This window comes from Typopeltis vanoorti, chromosome 18 (genome assembly GCF_054136105.1).
Source record: "Typopeltis vanoorti isolate ZY-2024b chromosome 18, IOZ_Tvanoo_1.0, whole genome shotgun sequence".
In the NCBI taxonomy this organism is placed as follows: domain Eukaryota; kingdom Metazoa; phylum Arthropoda; class Arachnida; order Uropygi; family Thelyphonidae; genus Typopeltis; species Typopeltis vanoorti.
In genome coordinates this window covers 6,875,602-6,896,741 of record NC_143566.1, presented here as the reverse complement: position 1 = coordinate 6,896,741, position 21,140 = coordinate 6,875,602, and the positions used below count along the sequence as shown (strand labels likewise).

The window sequence follows — 21,140 nt, the reverse complement described above, 5'->3', positions numbered from 1 at the left end:
TCAAACAACTTCCAGGAGTTACCTCTAGTTCTCTCTCTATTTTTATTCATTTACTCTTTTCTGCCTATCAACTAAACTTTACAACCCACATACTTATATTGATACATACTAATATTGAAAAGGTTGAGTGTAAGAGAGAGAAACTTTAGCACTGATTGTGTATTTATTGATCCTTATAGCAGAATAAATTGCAGAAGAGAGGGGAAAAAAATCGGCATAGGACTACGGTAGTTAGTGACTTATATATCAGTTCTAAAGCCGGTACAAGATCTAGAGGGAATCTGCAATTTTTGTATACCAATGCTAGAAGCATTAGAAATAAGAGAGAAGAATTTTTGGCATTAGTCAGTGAAATCTCACCAAAAGTTGTAGGCATTAGTGAAACTTGGCTGTCAGCAGAAGATGTGGTCACTGGAATTGAATGTGATGGGTACAGTATTTTCAGGGAGGATAGAGAAGATAGAACAGGAGGAGGAGTACTGTTGATGATAGCTGATGTGTTGCAGCCAAAGAAAGTAGTATATCATGATGATAGACATGTGAATGAGAGTTCATTTGAGGCAGTCTGGTGCGAAATAGTGACCAACGCAACCAAATATACAGTTGGATGCTGCTATAGGCCAGGGAGTATAGGGGGAGATATTGAATTCATGCATCAGCAACTTAGTGCAATGAGTGAAGGCTTAGTGATTATTATGGGGGATTTTAATTATGGTGATATCAATTGGAAGGAGGAAATATCACGTAGCAAAAAGGAAATGGAGTTCATACATCTGCTACGAGATAATTACTTGAAACAGCACGTAACTGAAGGGACACGTGGTGTGAGAGTGTTGGACCTGGTTATTGGTTCAGAGGTTATATGCATAAGTAAGGTGACCTCGTTACCTCCAGTTGGTGAAAGCGATCATGTGGTATTGACTTGGGAGGTTGCAAAATCTGTGGATTTTTCTATTAAAAAGGGGTATGTACGGAACTACAGGTTAGGCAATTATAACAAGCTTCGGAGTGAGCTTGCAGCCATCCCATGGCAGAACATATTGCAAGGGAAAGATGTTAGCAGTGCTTGGGATAAAATCAGCGGGTATCTGAGGAAAGCAATATCAGATTGTGTCCCCATGGTCAGGAGGTCAAACAAGGCAGGCATTAGATGGATGAGCAGTAGTATCAAGCTTGAACTACAAAAAAAGAAAATGTTATGGAGAACTTACAAGGAGAAGGGTGATCAGGACACCCATGAGCAGTACAAGGCTCAAGCTAGGAAGGTTACCAGCATAGTAAGAAAAGCTAAATCAGATTATGAGAAGACCTTAGCCAAAGAGATCAAGGGTAATCCCAAAGAGTTCTTCCGCTATGTGGCAAGTAAGAGGAAGAATGACTTCGGAAGGATAACCTTAGTGGGTGCTGATGGTATTGAGGTGACAAAATCAGATGTAATAGTCGAGTTACTGAGTGATCACTTCTCAAAAGTCTATCACCCAAGTGAGGATATCTCTATACCTATAGCAATACCTAATGTGAGAATTGAAGCTAAAGAATCAGAGGTATTAAATATATTGCGGAACTTAAATGCAAACACTGCGGTAGGCTTAAATGGAATATCAGCTCGGGTGTTGCGTGAATGTGCAAATGAATGGGGGGGGGGTGGGGGGGGGGGGGGGTGGGGGGGGGGGGGGGTGGGGGGGGGGGGGGGTGGGGGGGGGGGGGGGTGGGGGGGGGGGGGGGTGGGGGGGGGGGGGGGTGGGGGGGGGGGGGGGTGGGGGGGGGGGGGGGTGGGGGGGGGGGGGGGTGGGGGGGGGGGGGGGTGGGGGGGGGGGGGGGTGGGGGGGGGGGGGGGTGGGGGGGGGGGGGGGTGGGGGGGGGGGGGGGTGGGGGGGGGGGGGGGTGGGGGGGGGGGGGGGTGGGGGGGGGGGGGGGTGGGGGGGGGGGGGGGTGGGGGGGGGGGGGGGTGGGGGGGGGGGGGGGTGGGGGGGGGGGGGGGTGGGGGGGGGGGGGGGTGGGGGGGGGGGGGGGTGGGGGGGGGGGGGGGTGGGGGGGGGGGGGGGTGGGGGGGGGGGGGGGTGGGGGGGGGGGGGGGTGGGGGGGGGGGGGGGTGGGGGGGGGGGGGGGTGGGGGGGGGGGGGGGTGGGGGGGGGTATGGATTGGTGTGCCCATCTGTAGCTGTATGTGACCTTGATGTTATGTGGTATTTTGTTATTGTGCAAAATATGTAAATTAGCAAGTGTTCCTAATGCAAAGCTAACTCAATATATAAAGTATATGCAAGAAGGATAACATTATGGTGAGGAAGGCTAAATCAGATTTTGAAAGCATGGATGTCTTAAAGCAAGAGTTTTTTTCGCTGCGTAGAAATTAAGAGAAGGAATGATTATGGAAAGATAAATTTACTCAGTGCTGATGATAGGAAAGTGACAGAAGCAGAAGAAATAGTTCAGTTACTAAGTGATTAATTTGCAAGGGTATATCATCCAGGTAGTGACTTTGCACTTACTGAAGTTACAAAGACTGATATGAGATATCAGTCTTTGTAGAGATATGAGATATCAGCGGATGTGGTAGATGAACTCGAGGTACTTAATGTGTTGAAAAATATTAGTGTGAATAATGCAGTAGGCTTAGATTGTATGTCAGCTCATGTGCTATGAGAATGTGCAAGTGAACTTGCAGTGCCTCTGTCATTCTTTAATAATCTCAGCTCTGGCAATTTGTCAGAGGAGTGGAAAGAGAGTAAGATAGTTCCATTACATAAAGGTCGATCCAAAAGAAGTAGCAAATTTCAGACCAATTAGTATCTCTGGAGTGGTGGTTAAAGTATTGGAAAAGTTGGTTAAAAGTAAATTTCAGGAATGAGTGGATCGGAATATGATACTCTATAGGGCCACATGACTTTGTAAAAGGTAAGTTCTGCCTCAGTAATTTATCCACATATTATAATTTAAGTGACATTGGATAAAGGATGTAGCCACACTATGGTACTGTTGGACTTTGCAGAGGCATTTGACAGAATACCACATGGAAAGTTATATTACATAAGTTGGAGCAAATGGCAATGGATATGAGGTTGGTGGCCTGGATAGGGGAGAGGAGTTCATTGATAGACAAACATTAGAGGGTGGTGTACGGTGGAGTGAAATCAAGACAAACACCAGGGTGACTGGTGGAGTGTTCCCAGGGCTCTGCACTAGGACCGCTACTCCTTAATTTTTACATTAGTGATATAGCAGAGGATTTGAGTAGAGATTTTCAGTTGTTTCCTGATCATGTGAAACTGGGGAGGGGCAGTAGTTAATAAAGATAATATAGATATCATGTAGGATGTCTTAAATAAATTGTGAAATAAATTAGCAGGTGGGCAAAGGACAAATGTCAATTTAATGTTGTAAAATGTAAGGTAATGGAATGAAAGGGTTACATACTTCATATAATATTGATGGTATTAGATTAAAAGAGATTGATGAGTCTAGGGATCTGTGGGTGATGGTGGATAGAGATTTGAAATTCATGGGACATATTGCAAGAGTTGGCAAAATAGTTCATAGGATTAATTGGATGCTGAAGAACAGAATGACAAGTAAAGATAGGGAGGTTATTATCTCTCTTTACAAGGCTATGATTCCGCCACATGTTGACTACCATGCACACATTTGGTCACCTGTGTTTCTATAGGACCAGAAGATGGTGGAGAGGATTCAGAAATGAGTGACAAAGCTCATGATATGTCTGTGGAATATTCCCTATGAGGATAGATTAAAGGAGTGTGGGTTGCAGAGTTTAGCTCACAGGCAGCGGTGAGGAGATATGATGGAAACATAAGTTACTAAAGTGATTCTATAAGATTAACACAAAATAAATTTTTCAGTACATGGGGAGTAGAGGAAAAACAAGGGGTCACACTTGGATGTTATCTAAAGAGTGTGATTAGTAAGGGTGCTCAGACTAGGTTATTGACTTGGAGAGTGGTGAATGAGTGGAATCCCTGCCAGAGGTAGTTGTGAGCACCCCAACAGTGAATAAGTTTTGAATAAATTTAAGGAGATATTTGATAAGTATTGTGTTAACGGATAATGTGGGTCTCCCATGATGAATCTTTTGACTCCATGGAGTACCTGTATAAATAATAATAATTACTAAGATACCTTTTACAGAGCCATTCTGCCCACCATAAAGTAATGTATTCATATTCATCCATTGCTAATTTCACCTTTAACTTTTTTAATAATTTCTCTACCATTTCTGAGATATTAATTGGTGTGTAATTTGCTACTTCTGTCTTAGAGCTACCTTTATATAATAGAACTGTCTTTCCATCTTTCCATTCCATCAGAATCTTTAGACTGAACAACTTCATGAGAGTCAGTGTCATTTCTCTTGCGCATGTAACACACAGACCAATACGCCATCTAATCCCACTGCTGTATTGACGTTGATTTATTTTTATTTTTTTTATTTTGTTGTAATATGGTGAGCACCTCCTGTTCATCTACCTCAATTCTCCCTCAAGCAACTCAACTACTCATATTTCTTCTGTAACCTTCCAGCCATCAGCATTGATTAAAATCAATCTTCAGTCATTTTTTCTCTTACTTGCTACATAACAGGGGAAAAAAAACTTTCTTGGATTTACCTTGGCCTGCTTAGCTAATTTTCTGTCATAGTGTGATTTGGAATTTCTTACCATACTACTCATCTATGTTGCTTGTATATTTTACTGCTCATGAGTATGCTGATCACCTTTTTCTTTATATTCCATCAACATCAACAATGTTTTCTCTTTTTTTTTTTTAGCTCTTGATTTATATCTCTCATCATCCATTTAAACTCCACTTGGTTTATCCTCCTGATCATGATTATACAGTCTGATATTAGTTCTTTCAAACAATTCTTGACCACATCTCATCCACCACTGACATTCTTTCCCTGTTGCTTCTCCAGCCATGACACCACTCCAGGTCTCTCATAATTATCAGCTTTATTGTCAAATATAAGCCTTTTCTTCACAAAGAATTGCACACGATTAGCAACCTCCCAGAACAAGACCACATGGTCACTCTCCCTGATTGTAGGGCGAGTGTCAACATCGATAACGGATATCTTCTGATGCTATTACCAGATCCAGGACTCCCAAATTCCTGGTCTGCTCTCTAACATACTGTTTCAGGTGAATTTTCCGTTAGCAACTGTATAAATTCCACTTCTATCTTGCCATGTCCCTTTCCTCTCTCAATTCTATGTCCTCATAGTTGAAGTCTTCCATAATAAAGAGATATACAAATTTGCATGACAAGAAGATACATGAAATACAAAAAAAGTCTCATTAACTATGTTATTGTCTTGTTGATATTGTTTTTCAGTCAGCAGACTCATTGTGGGAGGTTCACTGAACCTGCAACATATTTATCATATTAAACATTAAAATCTTTTACACTCCCAGCTTTCACAATGCATTCTGGTAATGAGTTACACTAATCCACAATTCTCCATGCAAAAAATATTACTTCTCATACCCCTTATTCTCTACACCTTTACACAACTTCCAGGGATTGCCTCTTGTTCAGTCTCACCTACTCTTTTTTGTTTATCCCAGTTTAAAAACAATGACAACATTAGAGACCTAGTGACAACTCTGAAGGAAACACTGACTTATGCGGTTAAGTTATTTGCAAGAATGGAAAAATCAGAACTCTTTAGTGGACTGAAGAATTTAAATAAGCAAGTCTATAAAAGGAGAAACCAATGCCAAAAGAAATGTCAAATAAGAATACAATGTCACTCAGCAGTAACCTTCAGTTGAAATTCAATTGAAAAAAATTGAAACAGCATGATTTACTTTTTCTCCAATAATTAAGTTTTACATAATAAATTGTACAACATTTTATTATGTAAAACGTAGTTATGCCTATAGCCTGCAGTGTGGAACATATTGTTGTACTTTGCCTTTTTCTTCATGTATTGTCAGTTTAATTTAAAATTATTTATAGTACAATACATAACTGTGCCCTCAAAAATAACCAGGAAGAGGAAAAGTGAATTAAGAATACAGAATTCTGAAAGAAGTGGAGCAGAAAACAGTAACATTAAAAGAGAAACATAAAATTTAAACTCTTCATGAGTCTGGAATGAAAAGTGATAGAACTTCTCTCCTTCTAGGATACACACTGTCTTAAAAAATAAACAAAACATTTATATTATGTTATGCCGTTTTATTTTATATTATGTTATGCTATTTTAGGTCAAAGATACAGAGATTGAGATTAGAATCAGCATCAGCTATGAAATATCCTAACCCTAAGTATAGCTGCATTAATTTGCCTAAAATTTGGAAAACAACCATTCCACATTTATTTTCACTTCCTTGAATTGATTTTTTTTTTTCAGCTCCTGGAGGGTACCTTGATAAAACACTAGTTCCTTTTTGGTTACAATTTGATTTATTTCTACAACAATCTAATTTGGTATGTTTAGATAGAGTTGGGAGTTTGTGGTTATTCATATAGAGTTTCACAGTATAAATAGTACATCAGAAAATCAAAAAATAAACAAATAGTTTATTAAATTACTTATCTTTCACTGAATATATTTTATTATTATGTGACACTTCCAAGGAGTCCAAAGACTCATTGAAGGAGGGCACCTACTCTACAACTCTCTGTCTCCACATATTTCCAATCTTCCTCTCAATCCGCCAACTACAGTGAACTGCATCATCTGCACCAACTGCCCTCTAACATCACTAGTATTTTCACAGACAATCACAAACATATATGCCTATGGCAGGATTTCAACCTCCAGTCAAAAGGCTGTGGGCCAACATTTCTGCCACTATCTTCAGAACACAAATTTCAACTTTTGTAAAACACATAGCACTCAATTAGACTCTTGTAGAAACAGTTTACATTGCAACTGAGAGTGTTTCATAGGCCTCTATTTTAGGAATCAACACTCTCCTAATTTCAACTAGTATGGCTGCATTAATTTGCCAAAAATCTGGGAGACAGTCATTGTAAGGCTATGTTTAGCCTGATTCCTCTAAATTAACTTCATTTTTATCTGGTCCCTAGAATGCACCTCAATGTTACTTTTTATTTACAGTTTGACTTTTTTCTACAACAGTCTAATTGAGTGCTGTGTTTTACTACAGTTGTAATCTGAATGCTCTGAAAATGCTGATTTGATTTTAGTGAAATATTTCTAACTCCATAAATAACACCAGATGAACATAGGAAATAATATTTCTTTTGTTCATCTGGTGTTATATATGTAGTGTGAAGTAGTGTTATGAACTGACTGGCCTACAGTGAGTTTGTCTCCCAGCCCTTTCTCTTAAGACTTGTGATAATATCTCATCAAGTTTACTTAATTCTTCATGTTTTTATGTTCACTCACCATCAATTCTTCCTCCTCCTTTCCCACCATACTCAAGCTCTCTGTGATGTTGCACTAATGAAAATGAAAAACCTTCATGATTGTTAATTTAACATCTCAGCTGTATCCTCTGCTATGGTTACATTCTTTCATATCACAAATGTCTTTCATCAAAATCTCATTTTCCTTTTATATTTATATGAAAGCTCAAACTGCAGGCAAAGTACCAACATTTCCAAAACTGATTTTGAAAGAGCTGAAAGCATGAAATTTCTATCACACCGAAATGGCAGTCACACTTTCTGGTCTCTTGTTGAAGATACTGGCTGCTATTTTTGTCCTGCTCTATTACCATTTGCATTGCACACAGGTGGTTGTGTTGCTTCATTCCCAACAGAACAAGCCACTCTTGTAGTTTCTTAGTGTTTCTCAAATTTTTGCATAAATGATCTTTTAAAAGCCTCTTCACCCTTTGATTTTTCATCATTTAGAGATCAGAAGAGTCTTATTCAAGATGTGATTTCTTTTTCGATACTATAAAGTTTTATGACCTGATAATATTTCTCTAGTTGTCATCATCATCAAATTCCTATCATGTACCCTCAAGGGGTGTACAGGATATGATAGTACTACATGAAGGATTTACATCATTAATGACTTCCTATCTACAATTTTCCTCCAAATCAGTCTGTTATTTGTCAAGACTCCAACATTATCAGATCTTATATTTCTATTGTCTACGGCACTTTGTACTGTATCAATCCACCTATATCTTTGCCTTCGTCTTGGTCGTTTTCCTGCCAACCTGGCAGAGGACACTTGTTTTGCTAATCTTTCCTTGCCGATTCTGTTTAAGTGACTGTACCACCTGAGATTAGCTCTGCTAGCGAGCAGATTCCTGGATGCAGACAATGTCAAGTTCTTTCCTAATATCCTCATTTTTAATATGATATTGCCATTGATGCTATCTGTTCACACCTCTAATCTTTCTCAGGACTCTCATATCTGCAGTCTCTAGTCTTTGGTCAAGTGTTTTACTTCTGACCCAGCTCTCAGATCCATAAGTTAAAACTGGTTTGAACATTGTTTTGTATACAGCTAATTTAGTGTTCCGACTAATTTCTCTCTTATTCCATATGAATTTATTCACCTGACTTCCTACCATACCAGCTTTGTTGATTCTGTTGTCTATTTCCATATTTCATTTACCATCTTCAGTAAAAATCGTGCCTAAGTAGCTGGAATGTTTTACTTGTTCCACAGGTTCCCCGTTCACAACAGTTAACATTTTCAACAATTCTACCTATTTTCATTGTTTGTCTTTTTAATGCCATATCTATTACAACAGTTATTCAATTTAGTCAGGGAATCTTGCAAACTTGTAGCAGATTTATTTACAAGTATAACATTGTCAGCATAAAGCAAAGAGCTGACATTAATATCTCCAATTCTGATATCATGTTTAATACTACTTTCCTTCATAATGTGATCCATATAGATAATGAATAACAGAGGAGATAATGTACATCCTTGTCTCAGACCATATTTAACATTAAACCATCTTCCTGTACTTCCTTCAATTCTAACCGCTGACTTACAACTCAAATAAAGACTAAGTATTGCTTGATATAATGCCCCATTGACACCATATAACTGTAGCGTATTGAATAGCTTCTCTTTTGGCACCTTGTCATATGCCTTTTCCAAATCGACAAAACTTAAATACAGATCTTTGTTATATTCTCATGCTTTCTCAACAATTTGTCGTAAAGTGAAGATCTGATCCTGACAGCCTCTATTTGGCCTGAATCCAGCTTGTTCTTCACCAAGCTTTCTTCCATAATTCTTCTCAACCGTTTCTCAAGTATACTTTCATAGATTTTGCCAGGAACACTCAGTAGGGAAATACCTCTGTAATTCTCACGTTCAGTTTTATTTCCCTTGTTATATATGGGTACTATTAGAGCTCTACTACAATCATCAGGAATTCGTCCCTCTGTTCAGGCTTTCTGAACTATGCAGTGCAGCTACTGTAAGACTTTTATACCACCATACTTCAGGATTTCTGGTCGAATATCATCTACTCCTGCTGCCTTTCCACATTTCAAACCTTTGATGGCTTTTTCTACTTCAAGTATGGATATGTATTTCTGACTGTATGCCTGTTGAGTGTTTTTTACCACTGTGCTATCACTGCTTGTTTCATTTAGCAATTTTTCGAAATAATTACTCCATACGTCAAGGATATCTTTTTCTCCTGTTTTCATGTCACCTTTATCATCTCTAACTCCTTTTACAGCACTCTTTACTCCATTTCTAAGCTTCTTCAACAATCGCCAGAATATCTTACTACCTTCCTGATATTTATTTTCTATGTTCTTGCCAAAGTCCTCCCATGACTTTTGTTTAGCTAGTTTTATACAGTGTTTAGCTTTCTTACATTTGTCTCTGTATTCTCTAAGTGCAAAAGCTGACTTATTTGCCAGGAACTTTTGATATGCTTTCTTCTTTTCCTTCACTGCCTCTTTAACTTCCTGTGTCCACCATGGCATCCTGATTTTTCTATCCTTGCAGACAACCTCACCACATGCCTCTTTGGCTGAATCAATCAGGGTTTTCTTCAAGGCTTGCCACTGAATATCCAAGGTTTGGTTCCTGTTCTCAAACTCTTTCATTTTTTCTTCAATAATCTCTAAGTATTTTAGTCTATAGTTCACATCTGAGAGCTGTAGACTTTTATTTGCTTTAAAACTTTCTTACATGTTATTCTTTTCAATATGTAATTCAATTTTATCCTGCTCAAGACTAAATAGTGATCACTTCCAATTTCAAATCCTCTGTACACTCTGGTGTCCTGCACCAGGGAGAAAACATCACTATCAACAATAACATAGTCAATGAGACTTTTCTTATTCCTTGTCTCTTCTCTCTATGTGAATTTGTGCACATTTTTATGTTATAAGATGGTGTTAGTAATAACCAATCCATGTCCTGAGCAAAAATCCAACAGGTATTTGTTAATATTATTAGCTTTGCTCTTTTCTCCAAATTTTCCCAAAATATTTTTGTATGTCTCACAATCATTTCCTACTCTGCTATTTAGATCCTCAACAAGGACCAACTTTTCCTTTTTCATTGTGTCAGTTGCTTTTTCTAAAGCATCAAAAAATTCCTCCACTTCTACCTTAGTAGAACCTGTGGGACCATAGGCACAAATAAGTCTCATTGTCCAATTTCCCCATTCTGATATTTGCCTAAATCACTCTACTTGAGACTGCCTGCCATTCAAAAAGATAAGCCTCGTATTTTGTGTTGAATACTATTGCAACTCCTTTTTTCCTTGATTGTTATTGCTGAATATAACTAGTTGTCTCTGAGATGTAATGCTTCAGAATTATTATTATTATTCACATTAGACCTCCGTGATGTCAAAAGACTCATTGCAGGAGGCGAATAGTGTTGCACACAAAGTCCATCAAACTCTGCTTTAAATTCATTCAATGTATCTGCATTCACCACAATGTCAGGCAAAGCATTCCACTGACCAACCACCCTCCATGCAAAGAACCAACTCCTTATCCTCCTGCTCATGCTCTCCTTATACAACTTCTCGGTATGTCCCCAAGTTCCATCCCCTTCCCCTAGTCTACGAAAAAAATTTCTTCCACATTAACAACCCTGGTAACAACCCTTTACCAACTTAAACGTCTCGGTCATATCTCCTCTCTTCCTCCTGTTCACAAACTCACACACTCATATCCCACAAAAATATATATTTCACATCCCAAAGGCCAATTAACCTTAATCAGTCTTCTTGAGACCCTTTCCAACATATCCTCATCACCATGATAACCAGGGGATCAAATCTGTGCATAATCCATATGAGGCCTAATCAATGCCTTAATCAGTAGAACCAGAAACTCTTTATTTCTACAAGATAAGGTACTCTGCATCATTGCTAATCTGATGCGACATCTTTACAACTTGTGTAATGTGATCTCTGAAATTTGTTCACCACCACTTTGTCCTCTAGGGTCTCTTATCTCCCCTAACTTCCTCCAAAATTTCCCTGCCAAGGGTATACTGGTCATCCTGTTGTTTCCTACCAAATTTCAAAACCTTACACATGGCAACATTGAAATGATAGTTCCATACTGTTGCCCACTCATACCATTTATTCAAGTCATCCTGTAAGGCCACATCTGCTTGATCCTTATCACATTCCCCAGTTTTGCATTATTTTCAATTAGCTGTATATCACAATTATCTATCTATATATATATATAGTTATCTATCTCAATATCATTACTATACAAATTAAATAGCAATGGTCCCCCAAACTCACAAAACTGACTCTTGCAGCATACCACTAGTGACTTATCTCTTTTGAGATAGTGCCCCCCCCATAGAAAACTTGCTGATACCTGTATCATAGCCAATCACCTATCCAACTCAGTAGTCTATCATCCAATCCCATCTACTTCAATTTAGTGACTAACTTCTGGTGTAGCAATCTGTCAAAAGCCTTTGCAAAATAAGTATGCCACTGTATTCATCTCCCTTGTCCAATACATTCACCTCCCTGTTATAGTACATAAGCAAGTTTGTTAAACTTGATCTCCCTTTAACAAACCCCATACTGACAAGCACAAAGAATATCATTGTTATCACCACAGTTTGTACCCTATCTCTCACTAACCTCTCCAATACCTTAACTCCAGATGTGCAGATTTTGTCCTATAATTTGTATCCTTAACCTTATTATTATTATTATTATGTGACACCTCCTGGGAGGCCAAAGACTCATCGAGGGAAAGTGTGCCAACAGCATCGAATGATTGAATCCCTTCCAACTACTAATCTTGCTCAAACTTGCTTAACTTTTTGCATGAGCCATTAGTAACAGAGTCTCTACCAATTAACCACTTTGTGCAGTGGAATGATTTTACCTTCCTTCCAGTTCTTTTGGACTTGTGCTGTTGCAAAAATCTAGTTAAATAGGTAGGCCAAGGCTGACACTAACTCCTTGGAACATTCCCTTAAGAAACATGGTTTATTTATTTATTCGTGTAGGTTCCCCCCCCCCTTTTTTTTTCTCAACTGTTCCTTAGGACTAGTATTGCCAATTTAGCTCTTTTGGAGCTAGATCTAGCTCTTTTTTTTTCTTCCCTAGCTCCAAAAATTTTAATCTAGCACCTAGCTCCAAATCTAGCTCCTTCAGACCTAGTTTCAGCTCTTTTTAGTTGTTTTTATAACTTATTGTTAAAGAAATTGTTTTAAAAGTTTTCCAGATGTTCGCATTTGATAAGGAATTGTATTGTACGTTTGGTGCCAGCATCATACACGTTTCAAATGCATGATGACGCCAGTCAGTCAGTGGCCCAACAGTCTGCCATTTTGTCGCCTTAAAGTTGATAGCACCTCTACAAGTTAGTCTTTGCACAGTGTTCTGGTTGGTAGTTATGATAGCGAGTGGGAAGTTTTCAAAGACTGATCGTAATTTGTTGCAGTAAAGAGTTGTATACCCTTCTTTAAAAATGAGCAAAGTGAAAAATAAAGCTTACAAGCAAAAATTTAGGAGGGAGTGGTTGCAAATGGGAATGTTTAATAAATGGTTGTGTGAAGTTCCTGTTGACACTACAGAATGCCACTGTAAGTTTTGCAGATGTGATATAGCTGCTAAATATTGTCAGTTTGTAAAGCATAGCGAAACTAAGAAACATCTTGCTACAGTTCCATATAAGGCTGTTCCTATTACAAATATGCTTGTGAAAAAGTCTGAGACTGCGAACTTTAAACATAGGTTAGCATTATTTCTTTGTTGTCACTCATCATTCAACAGTTGTGATCATCTAGTAGATCTTTGCAAAAATATCATCCCAGAGAGTCAAATTATGCCAAAGGTACAAATGCACTGAACTAAGTGCTCTTCAATTGTAAAGAATATTCTAAGTGCACATTTTGAAGAAGATCTAATTGTGGACATTGGAGATGAAAATTTCAGCTTGCCAATAGACGAATCGAATGATATCACAATGAATAAGATTTTAGGAATGGCCATCATTTATTATAGCAAGAAATTCAACAACATTATGCATACATTTCTGAGCATGGTGGTTCTAGAAAGGTGTTGCGCTAGTGGTATTGTGGTTGCACTGAAAAAAGAGCTCTTGACGAAGAAACTGGACATTAAAAATCTCATTGCAATTGATACAGACAACGGCGGTGTTATGGTTGGTGTCAATAATGGCATTTATGAACAACTGAAGGCATATATTCCCTCCTTAATTTTAATTAGATGTGTTTGCCATTCATTACAACTGGCAATGTCTCACACTTGTGCAGAATCTCTCCCAAGAAAATTAGAATTTTCTTAGGAGAGATTCTGCACAAGTTACTGAAACGTATAAGTGGTTTTCACATTCTTTTTCAAGACAAGCAGCATACAAAGAGCTCTGTCAAACTATCAACGAAAATGATGCACCACCTCTGAAAATTGTAAGCAATTATGCAACAAGGTGGCTCTCCATTGAACTTGCAGTGGACAGAATTCTGAGCCAGTGGTTGGAATTAAAACTCACTTCGAAATCGGGAGTGTGACTGAGAAATGTTGCAAAGCTCAATTGTGGGAGCTGTACAAAGATGAAAGGAATCTGCTGTACCTCCTATTTTTACATTCTGTTCAAGTTCAGCAGGTTAACAAAATTTTTGAATCTAATAGTGCAGATAAAATTAGATTATTTGAAGACCTTTCTCTTTTGATTCGCTCTATTGCTAATATGTTAGTGCTAGCACCATCCACAGTCGACCCTCTAGAGTTAGATTGATGACTATTTGGATCCCAACCCAAATCTTGGTTATAGATTTGAAAGAAAAATTTCAGAGTTGATGATACAAAAGAAATAATGCAAAATGATGACTGAGCTAAACAGTTTCTTCACTCTTTAAACAGCTTAAGCAAAGGTTGCCTGAAAACTTTAATATTTTAAGAATGATGTCTTCTTTTTCTGTTGACAATACCCTAAAACATTTCAATCATATAAAAGAACCTGCTACTCCCATCTTAGAAATAATTCTGAAAATAGTAAATGATGTTGCTGCTACTGAATACCAGTACAATACTATCCACTTAAATAAATGGACAAATATAGAAAACACCGAGCTATTCTGGACTGAAGTACGAGAATATAAAGATGCATCTGGAATGAATCCATTTAAAGAAATTGCTCAGTGTGCAATAAATTTATTAATATTGCCAAATTCTAATGCAGAAATTGAACGAAGTTTTAGTTCCATGAATGTAGTTAAAACTAAATTGAGAAACAAGATGGAATTGCCAATGCTGACAGCTATTTTGTCAATCAAATATGGCCTCAGGCGTAACAAGTGCTGTTCAGACTATCATATACCAGCATCTACACTGAGTAATATTGGAACATTGACCACATATAATAAAGCTGAAAATCAAACTGAAACTGTGGGTAAATAAAGTGCAGAAGACCACATGGAAGATGTATTTAGTCACTTATATGCAAGTATCACTTCAACTTGAATAAAGTAAGTAACTTAAAAGTATCAGTTACTACGTTTACAATTTTAGCTTCAGATTTTTATTTTTAGCTCTTTCTAGCTCTTTTTGTTTTTTTTAAAGATTTAGCTGTTTTTAGTCATTTTCATTTGGCAGCACTACTTAGGACTGGTTGAGCTCTCCTAATGAGGGATTAAGTGTGTTTTAAGGATACTTGTGACATAAAGACTGAATAATATAAGCATGTAAACACAAGAAAGATATTTAATTAACCAAATATTTCGGTCTGGAAATAGACATCTAGCTTGCTTTCATATATCTCTTGCTCACTCACCATTAAGTCTTCTCTCATTTCATTCTCTACACTTGAGCTTTTGATTTCACACTTAGAATGGGACACCCTGATGAACTGCTGAGCACCTTAACTATGTTCTTTGTAGCAGTCACCAATCTCCCACTTTCATCCATTAATGTCATCTTACCATAACCATTCTTCCTTTTACTTGCCACATAATCACAAAACTCATTTGCTGATTTCTGCTTCTACTACACCTTTTGTTGTCCTTACTAACTGAGTCACTCTCCTGGCCTGCTCTCTATACTCTTCATGCAACTGATAATTACCGTTACTCATCTTGTGCTGTCTCCAAAGTACCTTCTTCTTCCAGATTTCATGCTCCATCCATTTTACACCTATCTTTTTCAGCCTTTTGATCTTCAAAATACATTCACACATTGATACTGTTATATATTTCTTTGTTAGTTCCTGAGCAGCATTTATTTCCTTACCATTCAACTCTTCATTCCATTCTATAGCTCCAAGCTATCTCTTAAGCTTGTCATAATCACTAGCCTTGTACTTTCACATATATCTTTTTCTCACAGAAGTCTTCATATGGTTAGCCACAACTCAGGTGATCACTTCATGATCATTCTCACCAACTGGAGGAAAGTGTGAAACCCCTCTCACAATTACATCCTCTGATGAAATTATCAAATCTAAAACTCTTGGTCCTTACATTCCTTCCCTTTACATACCACCTGAGAATAGTGGTCGCTCAAGAAATTCATTTATCTTATTCCCAAATGCTATCTTTCATTCCAGTCTATACCACCATAACTAAATTCACTAGTAATAATCACCCTTTCTTTGTCTACTAACTGAATTTGCTTATACATTTCTTCATTAACACCCTCCACATTCCTTGGCCTATGGCCTATAGCAACATCCAACTAAATATGCCTTCCTGTCAACCTCCACTTAACACCACACTGCCTTATAACCATTGCCACTATTTCTCTCTTTCATGTCTACCTTATGTGGACATAGTTCCCCACTGCTATCATCATTCCCCCCCCCCTTATGAAAAACACTGTACCGTTCCATTTCTATCCCATTTAGGATATCATCTTCATTCAACCATGTTTTATTTATTTCATTGATTTTGGGATAAACAAACTGAATCAGTGAAACAATTTAATAACCCTTATTTCTGATACTCCTGGCATTTGTAAACAAACATAGTAGTTCACTTTGAGCTCTCTAACCAGTCCTACCTTAAGCCACTTGTTGGTTGTAATTTTCCTACCACACCTGTCCTTGCCCAGTAACCACTTACCACATATATCTGCAGTCTCAACTACCCCCACTCACATCCTGATCTAGTCCATTTCTATTCTGATCATACCCATTCATACATTCACCATTACTCTCATCATTGACTTTCCTTATGCCATGCTCCCCCCCCATCCACTCGGACTCCCACCCCATATCCCTGTTCCTCTTGCATTCCCTTTCTCTCTTCATCTCTCACACTACTACTACTCTTTCCACTTCCAAATACTTCAGTCTCTTCAAAACCACTCTCTTGATCTTTCACTTAACCTCTTACTTCAGATCTCTTGCTTACCTCACATTCTGCACTTCCATCTATCAACAGTTTCTCCAGTTTGCTCACTTCAAAGCCATTTAAATACAATCCATCAGATCTGTATAATTCCATTCTTCCCTGAAATTGACTTCTGTTTAGCTCAACTTTTATTCTCTGATGTTCTACAGTTATATGTCCTTCCAGACTGGAAATTAGTCTATTGTGTCCATTCCTAAGCAGAACAATAAATCCCTGTTATCAGACTACTGCCCAATTTCACCCTATTCAGATATTTCTAAAGTAATGGAGAAAACCTTTAAATTCAACTTCCTTGATGCCTGTGAACCAATAAATAGTTGCCAGTATTGATCACCAGAGACATCCTCTGTTTGTCACCCATCTTTGGAATGATGCCATCATAGAGTTCGAGGAATCTCAATTGCTTGTTCTTGATATCTCTAAAGCATTTGATTGGTATGACATGAAGGCATATTAAGTAAATCGTGATCTGTCTTCTTAAACTCAGTTGTCTCCTTTCTGTTTGGATGCATGTTATATGTAATTATGGATGAATGCTTGTATTCATGCTTTGCAACTAATGCTGGTGTTCCATAAAGTTCTTCACTTAATCCTTGCCTGCTGTCTGTACTTGATCTTTGTCAGTTGACTGCAATTCTTACAACGTACTGGTGGTAGTAGATTGCACCACACAGATGATGAAAACTTCCAGAATTTTGACTTCTACAAATCTAAACTGTTATCACCAAACCAATATTCGATGGAGTAATGATGATAACCTTGTTCATTTCTGTGCTAGTAAAACTCAAACCTGTTCTTTTCTCACAAAAATATCTTGCAGTATTACTCTTTATAACACACAGATCTCTCAAGACACGATGAGATTTCTATTCTTGGGATTTCTTTTAACTTCCAATCACTCTTGTCATAAACTTGTTCCAAATATTGCCTTCTCAGCAGCCAAGAAATGAAGTGTTTTCTTTAGCTGAATTCATTACTTTATTGGGAAAAGCTGCTAACTCATTAAGTAACAAATCCGTCTAATCACAGAGTGCTGTTCTCACATTGTAATGAATTCTCTACTGATTTCCTAAAGCTATTTCAGTCATTACAGAAGGGAGGAATTTGGTCGATTAATGACACTTCTCTAACCAGTAATTTACTCTACTCTCTTTTGCAGAGACATTCAGTTTCTTTTGCTTGCAATTTCTAAAAATGTTTCCATGGTCACTGTTCATCAAAAATGGTTTCCAATAATTCCCCTTTCTTTTAAAACACAGTATCTATTCAACACTCCTTCACAGTTCAGCACCAAACTCACAGAACAAATTTTTCTTCCTCTTTGTTCAGACCTTTTGCTGATTTTTTTTATTTTTTGTTACTGAGCTCTCTCTCTCTCACTGGCTTCCATAAATTAAGAAGCAAAGAGAAAAATTGCAGTAACTCAGAGGGAAGAAAAAACTTATGTATATAGGTTCATTACTTTAAAAAAATGATGCTGAGACTGGTTATCGTGTATAAAAATGAGCCATGGCATAAAAGCAGGCACTTTTGAATGGTTTTCCATTTTGTCTAGAGTGAGATAATGCATTTTTTGATAGCAAATTCTCGGGTGTGGCTGCAAGACATTATTTAACCATTATAAATTAAAGATACCAAGAAATTATATACTTGGTTTAATCCTTTATCCAAGCGAAAACAACGTTTTCACCTGAAGTATTTTCAAGACTGGAACAACTCATATATAGAAGCTGATTTAACCAATGAATTCAGATGGTGAGCCATCATAAAACTAGAACCTGGCCAAAGTCAGGTGGAGGTAGCCAGTGGATGCAGGTGAGTCATTCTGTGGTTCACAGACTGTGGAAGCAATTCCAGTGGTCACAAACATTACCTAGAGATGCAGTGAAGTAAAGCCAGTGACTATAACTTACAGTAGGTGACTGAATTCTCTGATTATCTGTTCACCGAAACAGGAGTGCTACCCCATATTAGCTATGATCTAAACTTGCATCAGCTACAGGAACATTGTTATCTGCTTCCACTATGTGCAGAAGTCTTCACAAAGGTTGTCTACATGCTAGGCCACTGGTAGTCTTGTGTCCCTATCCCTCACACCATAGGAGAGAATGTTTGAAATAAGCCAATTTCCACATCAATTGGACCTAAGACCAGTGTGGTCAGTATTGTTTCAGACAAGTCCTAATTTGCTCTACAAAGTGAGAGAGAGGGACACATTATCACCCTCTAATATCCATGAAGTAGAGGTAGTGCAATGGTTTGGGGAGGCATCTCCTTTGGTGGATGTACCAATTTTCACATGCTTCCTAGCAGAATCATGAATGCTGCAACTTATAGAAACAGTCCTGGCCCATATGTTTATCCATATGCAGGTATGATAGGAGCATCATTTATTCTACAAGACGATAATAGTCATTCTCATTGAGCAAAGCTCTTGGACCCAATATCTTCAAGAAGAGCCTATTGTCCATTATGTGCAATAGTCTCTTCTATAAGAGACTATTGTACTTATGGACTGGCCAGACAGGTTTCCTGACCCTTAATAACATTAGGGTCAGACCTGGTCCTAGACCTTAATGTTATTGGGGCCTAGGATGCCTGAGGTAAATGTACTCCCCCACCCTCCCAAAAAAAAAAAAAAAAACTTCTAAGACCTAACAGAGCTTTGCAGAATCAACTGAGCTCATGAGACTATTTCAAAAAGTATGAAGTATTGTTGTGAGGAGTGACCATTCTTTATTGAATCATTTTGACAACTTCTTTTTTTGGAAATTGTCTTAATGTATCCATTTGTTAATGAATGAAACTATTAATTTATGATTTCTGTGGGTGTTTCTTTCACATCTCATATCATACTGCTTTTCTCCAAAATTGCATAAAAATTTATCATACAGTTTTTGAGTTATTGTGATTTATCTCTTTCTCTTTTTAATTTATGGAAACCAGTGTATTTCTTAAAGAGCACAATCTACAGATCTTTAAACCCAATGTTGTCAAATTTCTTCTTTTGTCTCTTCAGTTTTCTACTCACCTACTGTACTGGTGTATTATGTTGAACAGCCTCTTATGAATGGGATTACTATAAAACATGAAAAGTTATGATTATATACTTTAATAGTATAATTAATGTGTTTAATAAAGTTCAGATTATAAAAAAGGCTGTTTTATTTTATTGTTATTTTTAAATAGCAATTCATTTTACTCTTTATAATATATGCTTTCATATTATGAGAAGAGATTTTAAACCTGAATTGATGATCTTGTATATTTTATATAAAATGGTGTCATTATTGCTTACCTAAGTATTGTGTCTTTTGGCTAGTTCAAAGATTTGCTGCACGTGTTCCTCTTAAAGTTTAAAGCTGAAATCCAATCTACTCACAAAAAGTTTTGTCCCTTCATTCTTTTTGACTGAGGTTCTCCATCAAAGTTATTATCATGCCTTGGAGCTGAAGTGTGAAATATGGATGCCCAATGTGAATAACAGATTTAATTACTAAGGACTGTCAGTATCATAAATGGAGTACTGGAAGTTCATTTCTAACAAGAAAGAGACTGCCATATGATTTATACTGTTATTAAAATTCACAAGCATTTAAGGCTTTTTTTAGACCAATTGCCTTCATGTATATAAGAAGTATGTCAATATCTTCATACACGACCTGATATTGGTCAATAACCACCATGTGTTTCTGAGATAGTTCATTGTTTTCATCATAGCTTGGTTGAGTAAACGATATTAGAGCTAAATTATGCTTTCTTATTTGGTATGAACTGCAGTAGCTCTATTATCAGCAAGTAAGGAGAAGTCTTTTATAATATCTGCAGAAATATTTTAATTATTTTTAGACTGCTAAGTATGTATTATATATTTATATATATGTGCATATATTGCTTTATTACTACTTACTAGTAATAAAAATAAGACAATCAAATGAATTATTTATTATCCTTCTCTCTATTAGCATCTCGCTTTTATATCTTTTAAATTATTTTCTTTTTGATACATTATAATTATTTTAATGTAATTAAATAAATACAATTCTAATGAGCACCTGATGTTGTCTCTCTCAATTTTGTTCATGTACTTTACTTGAACGATGCAGTTTTTTGAAACTACGAGGGTGGTCCGAAAAGTTCTAGGCCTAACAATGAAAAAAAAATTCATAATTTCAAATTTCTTTTTATTTTTCAATATAATCTCCCTTAAGAATAATATATTTATTCCAGCGATGCTCCAACACCATTATCCCATCCCTGTAGTGGTTCTCAGTAAGATCTGCAAAATACTCCTCTACAGCTGCAACCCCCTCCCCCCCCTTGATTCGAAGAAAAATGCT

General features: G+C 37.4%; 1 protein-coding gene across 1 annotated transcript in view; it reads left to right on the top strand.

Moving 5' to 3' along the window:
- The window catches only part of LOC150096475 (ciliogenesis and planar polarity effector 1-like), a 614,243-nt gene extending 593,602 nt beyond the window's left edge, over window positions 1–20,641 (top strand). Inside the window, exon 21 of the mRNA XM_090408080.1 lies at window positions 20,123–20,641. The gene's annotated coding sequence lies outside the window, so the exon portion shown is untranslated. The remainder of the gene's footprint in view (window positions 1–20,122) is intronic.
- The last annotated feature ends 499 nt before the right edge of the window (window positions 20,642–21,140 follow it).